General features: G+C 44.5%; 1 pseudogene; it reads left to right on the top strand.

Moving 5' to 3' along the window:
• The window catches only part of LOC136789479 (syncytin-2-like), a 120,911-nt pseudogene that overhangs the window by 9,189 nt on the left and 90,768 nt on the right, over positions 1–20,954 (top strand).

The following is a 20,954-nucleotide window of genomic DNA, read 5'->3' as shown; positions in this document are numbered from 1 at the left end:
CTCCGGTGCACCAATTTCCAGCTACTTTCTATACGAACTTCTTAGAGCTGTTTGCTGAGTTTGGCCAAACCCATCTTCATTAGGCAATCAATGTCCCTGTTCCCATCCTGGTCCCTGTTCTGTTAGCCTGCCCCTGTTTTTCATGTCCCTGTTCCTGTTTTCTTCAGGTCCCTGTTCAGGTGCCATTTGTGGCATAACGACCACATGGACACCAGGGTTCTTTTAGGATCAGTAACTGCTACTTTATTGATGACAGAACTTCATTATATCACATTGCATCCCATACTGAGGACAGGCTTCCTTCTTCTACTATTCGCCCCACAGCAGTCCTTTTCCACTAACTATTCATTGGTCAACAACTTTGCCCGGCAACCAACAAACCCCCAGCAACTTCCATGTCTTAATGGCTGGAGAACAAGCCGTTTGAGACGGCAAGGCGTCTCCTGAATCACCCTTCTTTGTTCCTTCTGAACTCTTTACATTCCTGATGGCCTCATTGTTAAGAGTCTGATGTTATCACCAACCATGGGGCTTTTCGACCCCCATGGCCACACTCCCACATCTCCCCCTTCTTTATTTGGATCAACCATCATCTTGACACGAATTATTACTCCATATATCACACCAGGGAAGTGGTTGAATCACTATCCCTGGAGATCTTTAAGAGACATTTAGATGTTGAACTTATGATGATGTTGAACTGATGATGGCTTAGTGGAGGACTTGTTAGTGTTAGGTCGGAGGTTAGACTAGGTGACCTTGGAGGTCTCTTCCAACCTCGATGATTCTGTGAAAGAGCAAATTCAGTTAAGAGCCTGCACATGAATGATATTTTTGCAGCACCATTTATGTTAAACAAAGTTATCAGCAAGGGGATTCTAGGGCAGACTTTTTTGGCGTGTTTTAATTGCAATAACCGATGTTAGCTGACAGTACTGGCCTCTAACAGATCTCATTGGTACCACAGGAATATATAATTTCAGAACGGGAACCAACCAAACAAGTATTGTCTTGGACTGGTCTCGGACTGCATTCTTCGTGGAGTGACTCATTCCGCTTTGTTTCAAGCGCATGCACAAATACTTTCAACACAAAATTCCTGGACATTTAAGAATAAGACACACAATTATTAACACTCTAATTAGTATCCCTCCAGCAGCTGCAAATATTACCCAGATAACCTTGTCACAATTTTGAGAGGCCCGCTTACACTTCTCCTGCTTCTTATACAGTCATGAGCAGGTCCGTCCTGGCTCCCAAAACCGAGATGCAGCGGTAACCTCGGATTTGCTCGATCTACTCCCAAGATTGCTAGTGACCACTCTATTGGTCAGCAAATCCCCCTTGACTCTATCAGTCACCAAATCTCGCTTGACCGCTCTATCGGCCAGCCTGTAGGGTACCCTCCTCCCTTACGGGGACTATGCTGCACACCAGATGTCTCTGCGCGATTTACCAGTTGCCCCAGCCACGTGTACGACTTACAGGCCCTTCCTGTACTGTAAAACATACCGTTTGTCCGCAGCTTCAGGAGGTCTTTGTTATGTCCTTTGGTGAGCGGCTGAGAGTGGAGGCTCCTCCGAGGAAAATACTCGGGGTGCACCTAGGGGCATCCGCTCCGCAGTCGATCCCACAGCTGAGCAGAGAGTCTCCTGCCTGGCTCGCCAAAATGACTCGCAGAAAGCTGACTCCACAATCAGTAAGATTGTAAAGTAGGTATGTTTATTCAGCGCTGGGCGGCACAGGGGGTAGTCCCACCAAAGTCATGCATGCCCCAACACGGCAACTTGCCTTGGTTATATACAGTAAAGAGTTACATACGCATGAAGTTTCCTAGTATGCCTATACATATGCATGACCTGTCCCCGCTTAGTATTCAAATTAGCTCCAAGAAGTCATTTCCATAAACTCCTCCCCTCTGCGCTTGCACGGTGCCTTCTGGTGGTGGGCGCTGAGGATCGTGAGGATGAAGTAAGATGTCTTCATCAGGGTTGAACTTTCACCTCATCTCCTTGTGCATGCTCCCTGAGGCCTTGGTCACAATCTGGGCCATAAGATCGGTTTGGTCCGGTTCTCAGGGTCCGAGGGGCTACTGTTATCAAGGCCTTGCATATTTGACATTGTTTATCTTGTCTTCCTTATCTCTGAGCCCTCGGTCAAAGTCCGAACCATAAGATGGGTTTGATCTGGTTCTTGGGGTCCTAGGGGCTCCTGTTATCTGGAGGCCTAAGCGCAGCACAGGCACACTACATTGCAAATGTAACACATATTAAGCAATGAGTGTTGCCTACATATTCATTCTTAATCAATCACTCTCTAATTTCTAATGCCATGTTTCAGTAAAATCGCTTTTCAAAATGTTTCTTAGCTCTGGATATCTCAACTCTTGCACTTCTACATCACAGTCTAACCCATGAGAAGGCAAAAACCACCAGGCAAGCAGAAGTTCAAGCCTGGTCACTTTCATAACAATTCTTAGCCATACTCATCTACATATGGGTTTGTGGTTTTTTTGGTTAAGCTTGATGATCACTCTGAAGTACACAGTGCTTACACAGTGCTTCCAACTGAGAATTGACTGACCCATCATTCTTTACAAAAGCAATCAGTTGCTGTCAGAATAAAACAGATCAGAAACACAGATGTGAACACTGGGATTCTGTCCGCAGCAGCTTTGTATTCTTTGCCCTGAGTTTCTGCACACACCCCAATGTAAACAGAACAGGATATCTGGGATTGCTGTGGTTTAACCCCAGCAGCAGCTAAACACCACACAGCCGTTCTCTCATCCTCCAGAGAGAGAGAAGCTGAAAAGTCCTTGGCTTGGTGCAAGCACTGCTCTGCAACAATTAAAACATCAGCATGTTATCAGCGCTCTTCTCATCCTAATCCAAAACATACCACCCTACCAGCTACTATGAGGAAAATTAGCTCTACCCTAACTGGAACGAGGACAGATATCCACCCCTTATTCCATACCATTTATGTCATGCTCAGGTTACACTCTTTCCAATACATTCTAATTAGTCACCAATTCCATCTATGGTATATAGCAATCATGGTAGGGATGACATACAGTATTATATAATAATTAACATACTACAATTCAACTCATGGGCTGTTCTCACCCAGTATCAAATCCCCTTGAGGTACACACCGGACCTCCCCATTCTTTTGCGTTACCCACCAAGTGCATCCAGGTCCCTGAGCAAAAGCAATCCCACGAATGGGTTTGCCTTTTCCTGAGGCAGGAGTAGCCCAGACTGTCTTACCCAGCATGTTTCTTACGTGCACTACAGGAACTTTATCCCCTTCTACAGTGCGTAACAGGTTTGATTGGGCAGGTCCAGCTCGGTTGGCAGATCCCCTAGTATTGACTAACCAGGTGGCCTTTGCCAAATGTGTATCCCAATTTTTGAATGTCCCAGCACCCATTGCTTTCAGTGTAGTCTTCAACAGTCCATTGTATCATTCAACTTTCCCGGAGGCTGGTGCATGATAGGGGATGTGATACACCCACTCAATACCATGTTCTTTGACCCAAGTGTCTATAAGGTTGTTTCGGAAATGAGTCCCGTTGTCTGACTCAATTCTCTCTGGGGTGCCATGTCGCCATAGGACTTGCTTTTCAAGGCCCAGGATAGTGTTCCGGGCGGTGGCATGGGGCACAGGATATGTTTCCAGCCATCCGGTGGTTGCTTCCACCATTGTAAGTACGTGGCGCCTGCCGTTGCGGGTTTGAGGGAGTGTGATGTAATCAATCTGCCAGGCCTCTCCATATTTATATTTCAGCCATCGTCCTCCATACCAAAGAGGCTTTGACCGTTTGGCTTGCTTGATTGCAGCACATGTTTCACAGTCATGAATAACCTGTGCTATAGTGTCCATGGTCAGGTCCACCCCTCGATCACGAGCCCATCTGTATGTTGAAGCTCTACCTTGATGGCCCGAGGTGTCACGGGCCCATCGGGCTATAAATAATTCACCTTTATGTTGCCAGTCCAGGTCCACCTGAGCCACTTCAATCTTAGCAGCCTGATCCACCTGCTGGTTGTTTTGATGTTCTTCAGTAGCCCGATTCTTGGGCACATGAGCATCTACATGGGATACCTTTACAACCAGGTTCTCTACCCGGGCAGCAATATCTTGCCACAATGCCGCAGCCCAGATGGGCTTGCCCCTGCCCTGCCAATGGTTCTGCTTCCATTGCTGTAACCACCCCCACAGGGCATTTGCTACCATCCATGAATCAGTATAGAGATAGAGAACTGGCCACTTTTCTCGTTCAGCAATATCTAAAGCCAGCTGGATGGCTTTCACTTCTGCAAACTGACTTGATTCACCTTCTCCCTCAGCAGCTTCTGCAACTCCTTGTGTAGGACTCCATACAGCAGCCTTCCTTCTCCGATGCCTTCCCACAATACGAGAGGACCCATCAGTGAACAAGGCATATTTCTTCTCATTTTCTGGTAGCTTGTTGTACAGTGGGGCTTCTTCAGCACGAACCACCTCCTCCTCTGATGATATCCCAAAATATTTGCCTTCTGGCCAGTCCATAATCACCTCCAAGATTCCTGGGCGACTGGGGTTTCCTATTCGAGCTCGCTGAGTAATCAGTGCAACCCACTTGCTCCATGTAGCATCAGTTGCATGATGTGTAGAGGGGACCCTTCCTTTGAACATCCAGCCTAGTACCGGCAGTCGGGGTGCCAGGAGGAGCTGCGCTTCAGTACCGACCACTTCCGAAGCAGATCGAACTCCTTCATATGCTGCCAATATCTCCTTTTCAGTTGGAGTATAGCGGGCCTCAGATCCTCTGTATCCCCGACTCCAAAACCCCAGGGGTCGACCTCGAGTTTCCCCAGGTTCTTTCTGCCAGAGGCTCCAGGTGGGACCATTCTCTCCGGCTGCAGTGTAGAGCACATTCTTTACATCTGGTCCTGTTCAGACTGGCCCGAGGGCTACTGCATGAACTATTTCCTGCTTAATTTGTTCAAAGGCTTGTCGTTGCTCAGGGCCCCCTTCAAAAGCATTCTTCTTACGGGTTACTTGGTCGAGTGGGTTTACAATCAGACTGTAATTTGGAATATGCATTCTCCAAAACCCCACGACACCTAGGAAAGTTTCTATTTCTTTTTTGCTAGCTGGTGGAGACATAGCTGTTATTTTGTTGATCACATCCATTGGGATTTGACGACGTCCATCTTGCCATTTTATTCCAAAAACTGGATCTCTCATGCAGGTCCTTTAACTTTATTTTGTTTTATGGCAAAATCTGCCTTCAGAAGGATTTGGACTATTTTCTTCCCTTTCTCAAAAACTTCCTCTGCAGTGTCACCCCACACAATGTCGTCATCGATGTACTGCAGGTTAGATTCACTTCAGCCTCCAATACAGTTAGCTGCTGGGATTCCCCCCGTCACACCATAAATACAGATGGGCTCTGGCCCTTTATAGCTTGATGGCATTAGAGTACATTGTGCACCGGTGTCTACCAAAGCCTTATACTTCTGTGCGTCTGACGTGCCAGGCCATCGAATCCACACAGTCCAATAAACTCGATTGTCCCTTTCCTCCCCCTGGCTGGAGGCAGGGCCCCTCTAGTCCTGGTCAGAATCTTCGTTTCTGTGTCTAAAGGACTGCCTGCTGGAAGTTGGAGCAGCAAACTTTTCAGAGAACCCCTTTTTCCCCCCCAATTGTTTTCTTTTGCAATTCACGTACCCGTGCCTCTAGGGTCGCAGTAGATTTTCCATCCCATTTTCTCATGTCCTCTCCATCGTCTCATCGGTAAAACCACAGGGTGGCACGGGGTGTGTACCCACCATATTGTCTTCCTTGCACAGATGAAGAATTACCCCTAATAGCTGAGACACTGGTTTGTACAGGTGGGGGGGTGGGGGTAGATAAATTCTCTTTAAGTTGGTCGAACTCTTCAGAGAGTTTCTCCACAACCGAGGCGCAGCCCTGTAGGGAAGAGGAGAGACTTTTTTCATACTGCCAGAGTTGTTTAGTCAATTCATCCCCTGTGGGTTCCTCATATCCTTTCCAGGCCATTACTGCCAATGAGCTGGCATATGATGATGGTGCACTCCGTACAAACTTCCGCCACATTGGTCGTGTACACTGGACTTCATCTGGATCTGTGGATATTTGTCTGCTGTCTAGGTCCCTATAAGTCACCTCCCGTACAGCTAATTCCCTCAGGTACTGGATTCCCTTCTCCATGGTGGTCCACTTGCCTGGTAGACATACAAGTTCTTCCTTGAAGGGACACCTTTCCTTCACAGCTGACAGGAGACACATCGTGCACATTGGATGGCCCAGCCTCATCTTCTCTATACCTAGACCTAGCAGAAGACTGTCTGCGTTCTAAACGACCTGAGTCTCTACACCATTTTTTCCACCTTGTCTACATGGGCAACTTGCACTGCTACAGCTCATTTCTCTGACCCAGCCACAGGGGTTGGAATACCCTTTGCAGGGGCAACTTGCACTGCTACAGCTCGTTTCTCTCACCCAGCTGCGGGAGCTGGAGCAGCTGCAGGGTCTGTCACTAGGTTGATAGTAGCATCAATTGCAGCTCAATAGGCACAAGCCAGACCCCAGCACGCTACAGTGATTTGTGTCACTTTGGAACTGCCAGAGTCATGACACCTTTTTTTCAAGCATTCTGCCAGCTTTTTAGGATTTTGCAGTTGTTCAGGGGTGAATGTCCAAAACACTGGAGGTGACCACTGCTCTAGAAACCTGCCCATATCCTCCCACACTCCCTGCCACTCGCAACTATCCCGCCTCAAGACAGATCTCCGGATGAGATTCCTAAGTAGTTGTTTAACCCTCCACAAAACCTGAAGCGCATTCAGGAGACATAACAACAAGAGCAGGCTGGTCTGAGTATCCAAGGATATTCAACATCTTGGAGAACCACCGTAACTAGCTCGGGGGATAAGAGGGTGGTGAAGGAGAAAGGGAGAGTGAACAGGTAGGGAAACATGTCTTCCCCTGTCCCCTCCACAGATTGGCTCCCTAACGAAAACAGGCAATAGGTGTAATTGCTAATAGTTTCCGAGATATGGGTTCCAAAGTATAGAGTCGACGACAGTGCTGAGTACAAATACCAGGTTAAAGTCGTGACCAGCAATTTCATCATTTCATAAGCCATTGTTACACCGCACAGTACCATAACAACCTTAAACCAGGGCCCGGAAAGGATAAACAGCATGACAGGGAGCACATACAGAAAGTAACGTGCTATAAAACTCAATTTGGGAAACAGGCACAGCAGACTGGAGATTAAGGCAATCAACATCATGACTAGCAACTGTTAAGCAGGTCTAATACTTATACCAATTTTATTTTAACACACTCTGGTCAAATTTGTCGATATCTCAACCCTTCATGCCCCACGTTGGGCACCAAAAAGGACTGTTGTGGTTTAACCCGGCTGGCAGCTAAACACCACACAGCCATTCGCTCACCCTCCCCCCTCCCTCTCTAGGATGGAGGAGAGAAACGGGAAAGTGGAGCCTGTGAGTTGAGATAAAGACAGTTTATTAAGACAGGAAAGTAATAATAACAATAATAATAATAATAATGATAATAGTACTACTAATAATAATGTGTACGAAACAAGTGATGCACAATGCAATTGCTCACCACCCGCTGACCGATGCCCAGTCTATCCCCGAGCAGCCGGCCCCCCCACCCCAGACAGCCACCCCTATATATTGTTTAGCATGACGTCAGATGGTATGGAATACCCCTTTGGCCAGTTTGGGTCAGCTGTCCTGGGCCTGTCCCCTCCCAGCTCCTGCTGCACCCCTAGCCTGCTCGCTGGCAGGACAGAGCGAGAAGCTGTAAACTCCTTGGCTTGGTGTAAGCACTGCTCTGCAACAATTAAAACATCAGCATGTTATCAGCGCTCTTCTCATCCTAATCCAAAACATAGCACCCTACCAGCTACTATGAGGGAAAATTAACTCTGTCCTAACTGGAACCAGGACAGGGATCAATATTGCTCGAGCCAGGAGACACCTCCAGTTAATTTATACTTAGACATTTACACCAAGCTCTTTATGCCACCACTAACTTCAGAAGGTAACATACTCCTTTTTGTACCATAGGAACTCAAGATCATATTGATGCTTTTGTTATTCTGGTTGCTGAAGAACAGGGTGACAAACATCAATGTATTTTTTTTTATACTCCATTCTAAGTTAAGTACTTTAAGTAGTAGTTACACTTCGGTGTGAACTGAACTGTTTTTATAGCCCAAGTCTGCAGAAAAGGAATATTCTGAAACAAGGCATTCATGCCTCTTCTAACTCTTAACAGGTTTAAAGGGGGTAAGAAAAAAGCACTTTTCTGAGCTGGAGGTGGCCTCAGTCCAACACTCTGCTTGAAGGTGAGATATGGGCTTCTGCGCTCCTCCTTGGGGAGTTGTTGGGAAAGTTTTGCGTAGTTCCAGAGCTGGTTATCAAACAAACCACAAGTAGGAACGTGATGCATCTCTAAGTACCCAGTCATCTCTAAGACAAGATAATTACCTGGAACAGAGTTAGAGTAAGAACTTATGCCAGCATGCTTCATCTCAAATGCCTTAACCATTCAATTAATATAATACAGATCAAAAAACAAACTTTCCTTCTTTAATTTGGATCTAAATAACACCATCTAAAAGGTCTATGAAAACTCTTCCCTTTTGAAACTTAGGCTTCTAAGCAAGGAAGAAAAAAATCACAGTAGAGTTTCCATCCCTGTAACACATTTTCTGAGCTCCATATGATGTTGGTAGCCACCTTTTTCCACTGAAGACTACCTCCACTAGAACGCCATGTGAAGCTTGCCTCCATGGGCTGTGAACACACCCCCTTAGGACAGATAGGCAGGTCCAGTGATCAGACATACTTAGTAACAAAATTTTTCTATCTAATCAATGTGAATATTAAGAGATATAAATCAAAACCCTCCACTCACAATGAGGCTGATAGGTAACATATTACTTCTCTATAATAAATATTTTGATATCATTATGCAAGAGACTATTTGGCCACTTCAGGTTACCTTACCCTGAAAATTCACCTAAGTTTGCTTGTAACTTAATTGCATTTTTGTAGTTTTAATCAGAGATGGATGAACTTTCATTGTGAAATTTCAGAGCTGCTCCAGTTTCATGGACCAGGATTTTCCACTGAGTATCAAAGGATCATTTGTACATTGATGTCTGGCTTTGCAATGTTGGCTTTAGGGAGACATGGATAAAGCACAGGTTTGCTGCTGAGTATGTTAAAGTACTGTATTTGTTCATTGTATGTTTTATGCATTAACTGTATGGTAACACAGTTCCTCTAAATTAGAAATAACAGAAATCAACAAGGGCAGTTTTTGAAAGATTCAACACAGAAAGTTATAGCCATTTAAATGTGGTGTTAATAAATACCACCGTTTTATGTAAATGCCTCTCCACTTACCTCTGAGCACTAATTGTCCCTAAGCAGCTTCATAAGGGCACCTACTACTACTCTTTGCTCATAGAAGCTGTAGAGCCTCCTTCTCTGCTTTTGTTAGGGCTTCAGTCAAGCAATCAGACAACACCCAGGCTTCAGCCTGAGATTCAGGTAACTGAACAGAAATGCTACTGGGCATGACAAGAAATAGCTGAATGTGACCAACATTGTAAGGACCAAAAAAAAAGTTGCGGATAGAACAGTGAGGGAGGGCTGGATCTCACAAGTGGTTAAGGGGGAGTCAGAAATTACGAAGTTTCACATACAATTGGAGGGAAGCACTGGGGACCTTTGTGGGAGCTAAGCTTTGCAGAGCCAGGGTTTCCAAGAAAAGGTATCAGTAAAAGCATGTGAGGATGATGTTACCTAGTTAACTGCACCAGAAGTTCTGTTATAAATGACTGAGTCCCAAATAGGATTACAATCAGAGTTTACAATTTATTAAACGAATAGAGGCAAGCAAACAGCGCTGGGTGCGCCGGGAGTCTCTGCTCCACCGGGACGCACACCTGTTACGTAAGGCAGCTGGTTTTTATACTCCTAGGCTAATACATATTCATTACTACTTCTAGAAGAGGCAGGGTTATTATAATTGGTTTCCCAAATCCGATGTCGCCTGCTTATCAGTCTCTGTTACTTTCTCAGGGGCTGCTCGAACAGGGAGACAGGAAGGCCCTCATTCTTCCTCCTTATCTGGTGGTCCAGGGAGACAGGAAGACAGGAAGGCTCTCATTCTTCCTCCTTATCTGGTGGTCTCTTGGCCGGCTATCAGAAGTTACTGCACATCCGTGCAAAGTCAGTAGTTTTTCTCCGAAGAAATCCCTTGTTCTTTTCGCGCCTAAACCCAGGCCTCAATGTTAACCCTTCAAAACCCCTTAGTGGCACGAATTGCTGGACCATTTCTTACAATTCCTCCCTTTTTTTTTTTTAATCATCAATTCGTGTCTCTCCTTCAACCTTTGTCAGTAACAATTGGATTTCATCAGTCAGTTCTCGGGGTGTCCACTTCTTAAGCATCATTATCGACACGTCACCTTTTCTCTCCACTGAAGTCATCACAAATTGGGTGCTATTTATTACTCGCCGTATCAACAACGTAAAGCAAGGTATCATACAAGGTATAAACAATAATGTCATTACACCACATAAAAATAAAAACAGCATCCTTTTAACCCATGGTTCACCAGGCAACCATGAAAAGAAATCCCAATCCATACCCTTCCAAGTTTGTACTGGGACGTGGGCTAACTTTCTAATTTCCTTTGTTATCTGCTTGACCACTTTTCCATTATCATCAATCTGTAGACAACAATTAGAATCGTTCAGTTTTCCACATACTCCCCCTTCTTCTGCTAGTAAATAGTCTAAGACCATTCTATGTTGGAATATAGCATTTCTCATTTGAGTGGATTGGTCAGCCAAAAGATCCAAGGCTGTCGCTGTTTGATTTGTTACAACCTCGAGGATAGCTTGCAACCTAATTATTCGGTTCAAATTATAAATAGGTTCTCGGGCTCCTGATATCAACTCATTTGGGTTCCAGGTGGCTGGCCCATAATGCTGTATGATTCTTTCAGGAGGCCATTCATCCTTTCCCCATTTTTGGGCACTACCCCCGGTTAAGGAAGTATCTATAGATCGTTTCACTCTGTTCAGGTCATCATATAATCTTATTCCTAAATGATCTCCTTGTGTTTGTGACAATAAAAAGAACAAGGGTCTTATGTACCCCACATAGCATACTCCCGACCAATTTTCAGGTAGCCTCTTGTAAGCATGTTTGCCACACACCCAATAATGTCCCTTTAGGGCCCATGTCCCATTTGGAAAAGGACCATTCCATCCCTTTTCAGCCCTTGGGGCGTGATAATACAGAGTGTCCTTGTTACCGAGTGGTCCTGTTACAATGTCTGCCCCGTTCGTACTCATATATGCGCACTTCCAAGCTCCCGCATCGGGTTTCCACTTACAGTCACAATTCAGTTCTCCTTGGTGGCCAGTTATATTATAAGCTGACCAGAAATGCTTAAAGAACACTCGCCTCCCATTTTCATTCTGCCATCTCCAGCGATAGACCCGCACCACATGCTGTTCCTTAGTTGTGTTATCATGTTGACAGTCTAAGATTCGACTATCGAATTGTCCCCCCGCTTGGGCTCTTGCCACAGTTTCACATCCGGATCCAAAAAATTCTCTGTATGAGCATTTTAGCCAAGTCCCATTTCTCAGCTGAACATGTGTGGTGTTCCATTTCCCACTACGTGCTGTACAGTTTATAGGACTACATCCAGGATCGATACAATCATATCCAGGTGACAGAGTCCAATTGCAAATGCTTTTTCCCACCGCCACTGTTCCTGTTCTGTTCAAGCAGTATACACCCCGAGCTGACGAGTGTAACTGCCATGGGCCTCCTTCCTCTTTCCAAAATTGCGTCCCATTATGAACTTCGCTCAGATTACTGACCCACCACTTGGGTTCAACTGGGCCTGCTACCCAGGGCCAACTTTCAGTTCCCCCCGGTCCTCCACAAATCCAGCAGTTACTAAGGTTAAAGGCCCTAGCCACTTCCTCCCCCAAAGTGAAAAAGTTATTCTTCCATTCTTGCCCATGGCCCAATTGCCCCTGTAGAAACAATACCAGAAAGTATAGCATTTCTTATCCTTTTTCGTCGTCCAATCTTGAGAGTGTGGGAAACGCCTTCAATCATGAGGTTGGGCCCGCTTTCAGAGCTTGTGTTACCATTCAGCCCTTCGGGGTGATCCAGCTCCTGGAAAAACTAATCACAATTTCATTATGGGTTTAAGAGATTCTCATGTTACTTTTCTCAGGACAACCTGATCTTAGCGCGGGAGAAGTCCGGTTGAGGCCCTCTCACTCGGCAGTCAATACCCATAGGGGTTGCCTCCCTCGGTAGACCATACACACCGCAGTGGAGGGTCCTACCCCGGTCTTGCCTTCTCCCTTTCCTCCCTTCAGCCTTGTCCTCTTTATCCAGTGCCCTTAATTCATGCAGAACCTCATTGCTGGGATATCAGTTCCTCTTTAGTCTCAGTTTCAGTTCCCCAGGAGTGGACTCAACCCTCCAGGCTTCGGTAGTTATTGGTCCTTTTATTCTGGATGCGTGGGTCCAACCCCTTTCTGCTGTTCTCACAGCTGTTTCAGCAGTAAGTAAAACAAGGTACAGTCCCTCCCATCGGGGTTCAATGATTCTTCTCTCCAGGTTTTTATTAAGACCTTGTCTCCTGGTTGTATTTTATGAATAGCAAATCCTAAAGGTGGTGTCTGAGTCATCATCCCAATTTCTCTTATCTCCTGTAATCTCCTTCCAATGGTAATTATGTATTTCTGGATACTATGATCCTCAACTACATTGTTCCCTAGGGGCATCCCTTGAGAATAAGGCATACCATATAACATTTCATATGATGATAACCAGTCTCACTGTGTGGTTTAGTTCTTATGTTTAAAAGTGCCAATGGTAAGCATTTCGTCCAGGGCAGCTGTGTCTCGATCATTAACTTAGCCAATTGTTGTTTTATTGTTTGATTCATCCTTTCTACTTTCCCTGAGCTTTGTGGGTGCCACGGAGTGTGGTATTCCCACTGAATACCTTTCAAGGGGTACATCCTTCAAATCTTTGTGGCTGGCGTGAGTATGTTCGATTATTTCCACACAATTGTGTTCCAACGGTCCTTCTTCTGGAACGGTTCCTAGAAATACTGCTGGATATAACAGGTTAGTCGTTTTCAAGGTTATGTCATCTTGTTCAGTTAGGATTGCCTGATATTTCATCATCCAGCTGGGTGATAACCAGTGCCCCCCCCCTTTGTTCCAAAACGGTTGTTACCATATGTGGTCCAAAAACTTCAATATGTTTTCCCATTTGAAGGCAAATAATTTTCTACTATCTTTATCAAGAGGTATGCAAAAGAAGGCATCCTTTAAATCTATCACGGTAAACCATTTATATTTCCCTTTCACAGATGTTAACAATGTGTAAGGATTAGCTACTACCGGGTGAATATCCTTTGTTATTTCATTTATTGCTCTAAGATCTTGTACAAATCTATACTCGCCATTCGGCTTCTTTACTGGAAAAATTGGAGTATTGTATTCCGATTTACATTCTTCCAGAATCTGATATTTGAGAAATTTGTCAATAATTTTCACCATTCCTGTGCCTAGCTTCTATCTTAAGTGGATATTGTTTGATTCAAACAGGTTTGGCTCCTTCCTTTAATTCCACCTTTACCAGTTGTGCCAGTTTCGACTTCCCTGGTACATCTGTTTCCCGTACTGTTGCTATAACTGCATTTTCTACTTCTCTTGGAATATTAACAAAGGGTTTATCTTTGATCATTAGGATTTGGCCTACTTTGGACTCAGGTACCTTCATTATTAATTCTCCATCCTCAAAGGTTATTGTTGCATCTAATTTGGCTAATAGATCCCGTCCCAAGAGTGGCATCGGGCATTCTGGTACATACTAAAATTTATGGGTTAGTTCCTCACCCCCAAAACGCAAATCAAGGGGTCGTAAGAATGACCATTCTTCCTCTTTCCCTGTGGCTCCAATTATTGTAGTTGTCTTAGTTCCTAATCGTCCTTTTAAACTATTTAACACTGAATATGTTGCTCCTATTACATTTACAGCCTAATTAACACAGAGAAAGAAGCTCCCATAACCAACAAAAAATTCAAGCCTGTCTTCGTTTCCTAGCTTTATTTCAACTAGTGGACCTGCTAGGGTAGATGCCCCAGGTCCCCATCATTCCTGACTGTTGTTTGTCCTGCAGCCTAAGACAATTTCTTTCTGATATCAGGGGCTGATTGCCCTGGAAAGAGGTTAGCCAGTTGCCTCTCTCTCTCTCTTTTTTTTTTTTTTTTTTTTTTAAGCCAGGTCCATTTTTTTTTTTTTTTTCATTGCATTTCAAAGTTGGTCCAGAAATTCAAAAATTCCTTAAATTCCATAGGGGTTTCTTTTGGACCTTGTTGGAACAGATTCTCAATTCCCAATAGCCAATTTAACCAGATTTTAGTATTTACATAATTTCCGGGGTGATTAGGGTCTCAGTGAGGGGGTCGGTCAGGGGAATGCAATCGTTGAAAGTTCCCTGAGCGGTCCCATTGGCAATCTGAGCTCACACACGAACTCAGGTTGTTTCAAAAGTTAGCTGCTTTTCTGTTTCCACGACAACTTTCTCGGACCCATCACGGTCCCCCTGCCCCAGAGGGCTCACACCGCGATTTAGAGATCTCAGCCTCGGGTTGAGGCTGAACTATTAGCATTCCTACATCCTCTTTCCCTGCTCATTCAACTTCAAACAGCTCTGTTAAATACTACATACCACACAACCTTTAACACCTTCAACAACCCTTTTAACGCTTCCTTTATCTTTCTCCAGCCTGTACTTTTCTAATGCCAACACCAAAGGCTCAGTCAGGGGCCAACTTAATTCCAAACCTTTTCCCTCCAACATGCTGAAACAACATATCACTATACAACATTTCATCCTATTTTCCTTCTCTCCTCAAAAACATTAATTGCAAGACACTGTTATAGTCGATTGATCCATAAAGTGGCCATTTAGCTTATATAGTGGCCACCATTGATTGCAATACTTAGTGAAAGTCCTCTTGCTTTCTGTGCCCCCATTTCTAACAATATCCTTCCAATGTGCCAATATGCACCCAAGGAGGCTTTTTCTTTTTTAGGACGTCTTTTTTTTTTTTTTGGATTTTCCCCTTTTCCTTGATTTCCCATTCCCTTTTATTTATTTATATTAGTTACTGTCCCTTGTTTCAATTTCCACACAAACCTTTTTATTGCAGGTTTTTACTATCTTTTCCTAATCTTCTTCCCAAATGTCCCAATTCTCTGGGATTAAACTCTTCTTTCCACATACAAACTTTACTATTTCAGATTATTAATGAGCCCCATTCCAATCATAAATCCGCAGGACTTCGGAAAAACACCTGAAGCACTCAGCCTTCTGTCTTCTAGACAAACAATAACACCTTTTCCACAAAGTTTACATTTCAATAAGACCGAATTTCAAGCCAAATGCTAATTTTTCTCATGCACTTTGTTAGTAAGCCTACACAAAACAAGGAATCACTCCTGTGTATCCGTCAAGATGGGGGTTTAAAAAGGTATTGAGGCCTAAATAAATTCGCTCTCCCCCTTCTTACCAAATTCCCAGGGCTCAGGCCCGAACCACCAAAGAAGTGACTCTCCGTTCTACCACTTTGATAATCAGTCAGCCCCGCTCCCCCGATACTTGGGAAACTGACCGAACACCACCGCGAATATACCCAAACTTCTAAACTGTTACTTAGATAATGCTCCCACCTTCCTCCTTGACACAGTCAAAACATTTAAGAACAAAACAGGATTACAAGATGCACCACCGGGGGTGGATTGTTAGGATATAGAGGTGGTAGGTTATCCAATGACTCCCATTCATCATCTTTTTCTTTTTCCTTTTTTTTTATTTTTTATTTTTTTGTTCTCTTCTTCGTCAAACTTCTCGTCTGCTTTTAGTGTAAATATTGAGGCTGGAAAAGGACGTGAGATCCTGATCCATAATCCTGCATAATCACTTTCCTCCTGGCTAAAAGGTTCCTTTGAGTTAACATGTAGATTTAAAGCCTGGCAAACCCAGTCTTCCAAAGATCCGAAAATAGGCCAAAAGACATGTGGTCTTAAAGGCTCCTTTGGCCATTCTATCATACAATACTGAATCATTTTTACTTTGCTTTTTCCTTTTCTGGGGCCCCTATCGTTCCAATTTCTAATCATTATCCCTAATGGACTTTCTGGTGGTATGTCTGGTAATTTGCTCCCTTTTCTCTGGTCCCGGGTCTTCAATTTTGTCTGACCCATCTAGGAATTTTACTGTGGCAATTCCTACAGCCCTTGGTTGCCTTAGTGAGAGTGTCTTGCAGGGGGTTTAGGACCTATCACCCACCCACGAATCCTATAGGAATCGCTTCGGTCCTTCACCGGCCAAGTCCCTCGCGGGAGATTGGAACCGCGGTTAGAAGACCTCCACAATCGCTTCGGAACTACGTTCCGTCTCAATCACACTCTCACACACACAGGCAACCGAATCCCACCCAACCGAACGGTATACACATTAAATACTTACGACTCCGTCGTCTTCGTTCGGATCTTCGCGCGCAGAATTACGGGCAAAATATAGTGCTGCAGCCGGCAAAGGGAGCTCATAAAAAAATCTAAATCTTTGCTTGCCCTTATTCAGGTTCAGGATGGTGTTAGCCCCGACCTGACTCGAACAGGAGCCACCAAATGGTGGGGGCGCCCCTCCTAGATCAAGTCAGAATTCAGGAACCAAGACCATCCCGGACGAGCCCCCAATTGTTATAAATGACTGAGTCCCAAATAGGATTACAATCAGAGTTTACAATTTATTAAACGAATAGAGGCAAGCAAACAGCGCTGGGTGCGCCGGGAGTCTCTGCTCCACCGGGACGCACACCTGTTACGTAAGGCAGCTGGTTTTTATACTCCTAGGCTAATACATATTCATTACTACTTCTAGAAGAGGCAGGGTTATTATAATTGGTTTCCCAAATCCGATGTCGCCTGCTTATCAGTCTCTGTTACTTTCTCAGGGGCTGCTCGAACAGGGAGACAGGAAGGCCCTCATTCTTCCTCCTTATCTGGTGGTCCAGGGAGACAGGAAGACAGGAAGGCTCTCATTCTTCCTCCTTATCTGGTGGTCTCTTGGCCGGCTATCAGAAGTTACTGCACATCCGTGCAAAGTCAGTAGTTTTTCTCCGAAGAAATCCCTTGTTCTTTTCGCGCCTAAACCCAGGCCTCAATGTTAACCCTTCAAAACCCCTTAGTGGCACGAATTGCTGGACCATTTCTTACAGTTCCAAATTTGGGTATGAATGTAGCAAAACTGGCTTTAAGTGAGGATGGAGGCAGGGGGAATAATAGAGGTAGATTGGCTGGCTGGGCAAAGCCCCAGGCGAAGAAAAGGAGGTACTAGGGCAGCAAAAAAACAATAAGGGCTGGCAAGCAGGAAAAAGTAAGTATGCGAGTTGCATTACGCAGGTTGCCTGACAGCTCTGTACTTACTCACAAAGCCTGGAGCACAGCAATAAACCAAACCAATCATTCTGACCACACCCAAGGTTAAGCTTCCCTTCCACGGTCCTCTTGCCCAGGAGCAAAAGCTGCTTTCCCTGGATAGCAGGAGAGCACTTGAGACAAAAGGACAGAGCACACCAGGGTCCTCCCATCAGGCCAGACCTTACAGCATCAGCCTTGTCCCAGTCACTTGCTAACAGCAGAGCCTCAGCAGTCTTTCAGGCAGTTTTGTACATAGAGGAGCACACTTAACCCTCATGGCTTTTGTTCAAAACAAATTCAGGACCCATCACACAAAGTAAAACTTCATTAATGTTGGAACAAAGGTCCATTAACCAATGTGACTCAAAGCAGTCTAAAATAAGGTGTGTTGTTTGCACTGAGGGGAAAAACAACCAGAAGAAACATGCACAGGCAGACTGCTTTTCTTGATCTGAAGTAATATTGCACTTCTACCTCTGCTGACATTTTACTCATGTGCACTTTCCTCACACTGATTTACTTATCTCTAACTTTTACTGCTGCTAAACATCACTTCTAATTTTAGCCTGGGATAATTCTCTATTGTTATATGCCTATTTGTGATTCACATCCATTTTCTTCTCCATATATATATCTCCATCGTAGCATACAGCTTTGAGGAATTTATCTCAAGAAAGTGCAGTCCCCAGAGCAGCATTACTACCCTGGAGAAAGGTGGAAAATAATAACTCATAACAGAAGTTAGTAGCTACTATTGATGTTGTTAAGCTTTATCTTAATGCTACTGAAAGGAAAATTGAGGCCAGAATACTGTTTATTTGCCCTACAAATCAATGTATACAGGCACCTCAGATACAGACATAGAGGTTTCCCCATCCATCCATTAGTAACCAACTAGAAACTTTCATTCATACCATCCTAAAGGCAAACTCATTTGGAAGGTATTACTGAAACATAATCAATATTGCTGCTGATACTGTGAAACACTTCATACTTGTTTCCTTAAAACCAGATATGTTCTCAGAACCATGTAAAATATTTACAGCAACTGTCAGAGAAAATACATCGTTATCCCTGTGACTGTCTTCAAGACTAAATTAAATCTTGCTGTCACCATATAGTACCCTTGGTTGGTTAAAAGGAAAAAAAAAAGACATTTAAGAGCCATAGTATTAATACGTTTTTAAAATCATGCTGCTTCTCTAGCAATTTCAAAAGACAATAGTCTAACATGCTTCTTTTGTGTATTCTGACCTTCAGCAACATGGACTTGGTGCTTCCCCCCCCCCCCCCCCATGTATTCAATGCTCTTGTTAGAACCAAAGTCTTTCATAATACAGTATTTCTTCCATGGAGAAAAGACAGGGATCTTTCTACAACATTAACTTATATCAGAAACACTGTTCTAATTTACTTGTGCAAATTAACTGAAAATCCAGACTGCCGTGCCTCAGAGCTGCTATGAAGCACACCCCTAGCCCTGTACGCAACCACAGTCCTCAGGAATCTGCCTGCAGTATCACTGTCCTTACCTGCCACCCAGTGGGACCTCATATTCCTGCACATCTCACTTCAAACCAAACTCTGTGCTGCATTGTCCACTAAAAGACAACACCATGCACCCTCTAATTGCTTAGTCACTTAGAAGCCCTCTCTTGAGGGATTACCTAAAGAGGAACAGCACTTAACTATGGACGAAGCTTCCTTCCTAAGGACAAGAAGAAACAGGATTTCCAGTCAGGCCTAGCCTGTTCTTCAGTGGCATCTCACCCTAGGACTCCTACAGAAATACCCCACAACTCTGCAGGGCAGCTCTCTACAAGAGGTGGTTTATGAACTCAAACCACTTGGCAGTACCTAGGATCTCCACCACTGGGACTGCCACAGCTACAGGCACTGCAAGGGCAGGGTGCAGCACACACCACAGCTGAGAGCACATAGCAGTTGTGTCAGCATACCAAAAACTTCACAACACTGAGTTATGTTACTTACCTTAGCCTGTTGGAGACCCAGACAGAGCTCTAGGTGTAGGGTCTGGGACTGCCACTGCCTGCCTGGCACTTAGTGGAGGGTGGCTCTCAGAATGAAAAGCTATAAGCTATGGGTTCTGACAACAGGGGAAGCAAACAAATACTCCCACCTTTGACTTCAAAGCAAATATAGTGCTCTTGTCACTGAGAGCCTGTGGATTATTGGAACCAGCTGTGTTCAAACCTTGTGTCTGCATAGAGGAGGAGTGTTGTAATTATTGGAGATGTGCTTCTCCTGGGGATGGGGGCTCAATTTGCTGGCCTGTTCTGATGCCCTGGGAGGCTTGGTGCTTGCTGTAAGGCCAGGATTCAGGGTGGTGCCAGGGCTTGCCCAGGTCTTGAACTATTACAGCTCTTCCATGTGTTCTGGGGTAACCCAGAGCTTATCAGGGTGACTGCAGAGTGTTGGGGGCAGAGGTAAGGTAAGGGGCCTACATCGTGTCTTCTCAGGCCTGTTGCTGCAGGGCGAAGGCTCAAGCAGAAGTGGACTCATCAGTGGACACAATCACACCTGATTGTGTCACTGGTGGTATAAGCACAGCTTTTGCTTCTATGACCAGCCATTCTCTGGTTAAGCATGAAGTGCTTTAAATGCACAATAGCTAAAGTAACATAACAATATAAACATAACAGTAGTATAGCAAAGAGACTAACTCCTCCAACTTCTTGTCTTCCATTCTTACTTCTGAACTAAAAGGTGCTGCCATGCTGTACCTATAATCAGTGCTTCAAAGCCTCTGAACCCGAAGTTATGTTGCAGCTGTGATAGAAGGTAAAAGATACTAAGGAAAAGCCTATGAGAACTGAGAAGAACTTCTTGAATGAAGATTGTTGCTCAGGAGTTACCAGCAGAGCAAAACTAGTCATAGCAGTTGTAAGAGCACCCTGACCTGTTCAGCAGCTTCAGACCTAACAAAGCAGAGAGCAGAGGTTGAAAGGTAGCAGCTTACAAAGAACATATATGAATCTTTTTTGAGGAAAAGAAGTATTACTCATGTGGTTATGCATTGCTACTGTGCGCAGCATGTTGCTATCCATGATGCTGTGTAAATGCAAGGGGCTTACAGAATAGAGTTATACCTTAGGAATCAGACCTACTGCAAAGGGGAGGGCATCTGTAAGGTCTCTTGTGAGACCTTATAGGACTTGTCTGTTGCAACAATTTGAGATCCAAAGAGCAATCAGGACAGTAGCCTTGAGACTTTCCCTGAGATTCAACAGCATTATAGTCAAAAAAAAGCTAAAGATATTCTCCATGTGTCCTGAAGAAAAGGTCTGAAATATGACTCATGAATCACCATTGTTTGAGGA

The sequence above is a fragment of the Anser cygnoides genome, unplaced genomic scaffold (genome assembly GCF_040182565.1).
Source record: "Anser cygnoides isolate HZ-2024a breed goose unplaced genomic scaffold, Taihu_goose_T2T_genome scaffold_50_1, whole genome shotgun sequence".
Taxonomy (NCBI): Eukaryota; Metazoa; Chordata; class Aves; order Anseriformes; family Anatidae; genus Anser; species Anser cygnoides.
Note: the sequence above shows the minus strand (reverse complement) of the source record. Positions and strands in the feature narration are given on the sequence as shown.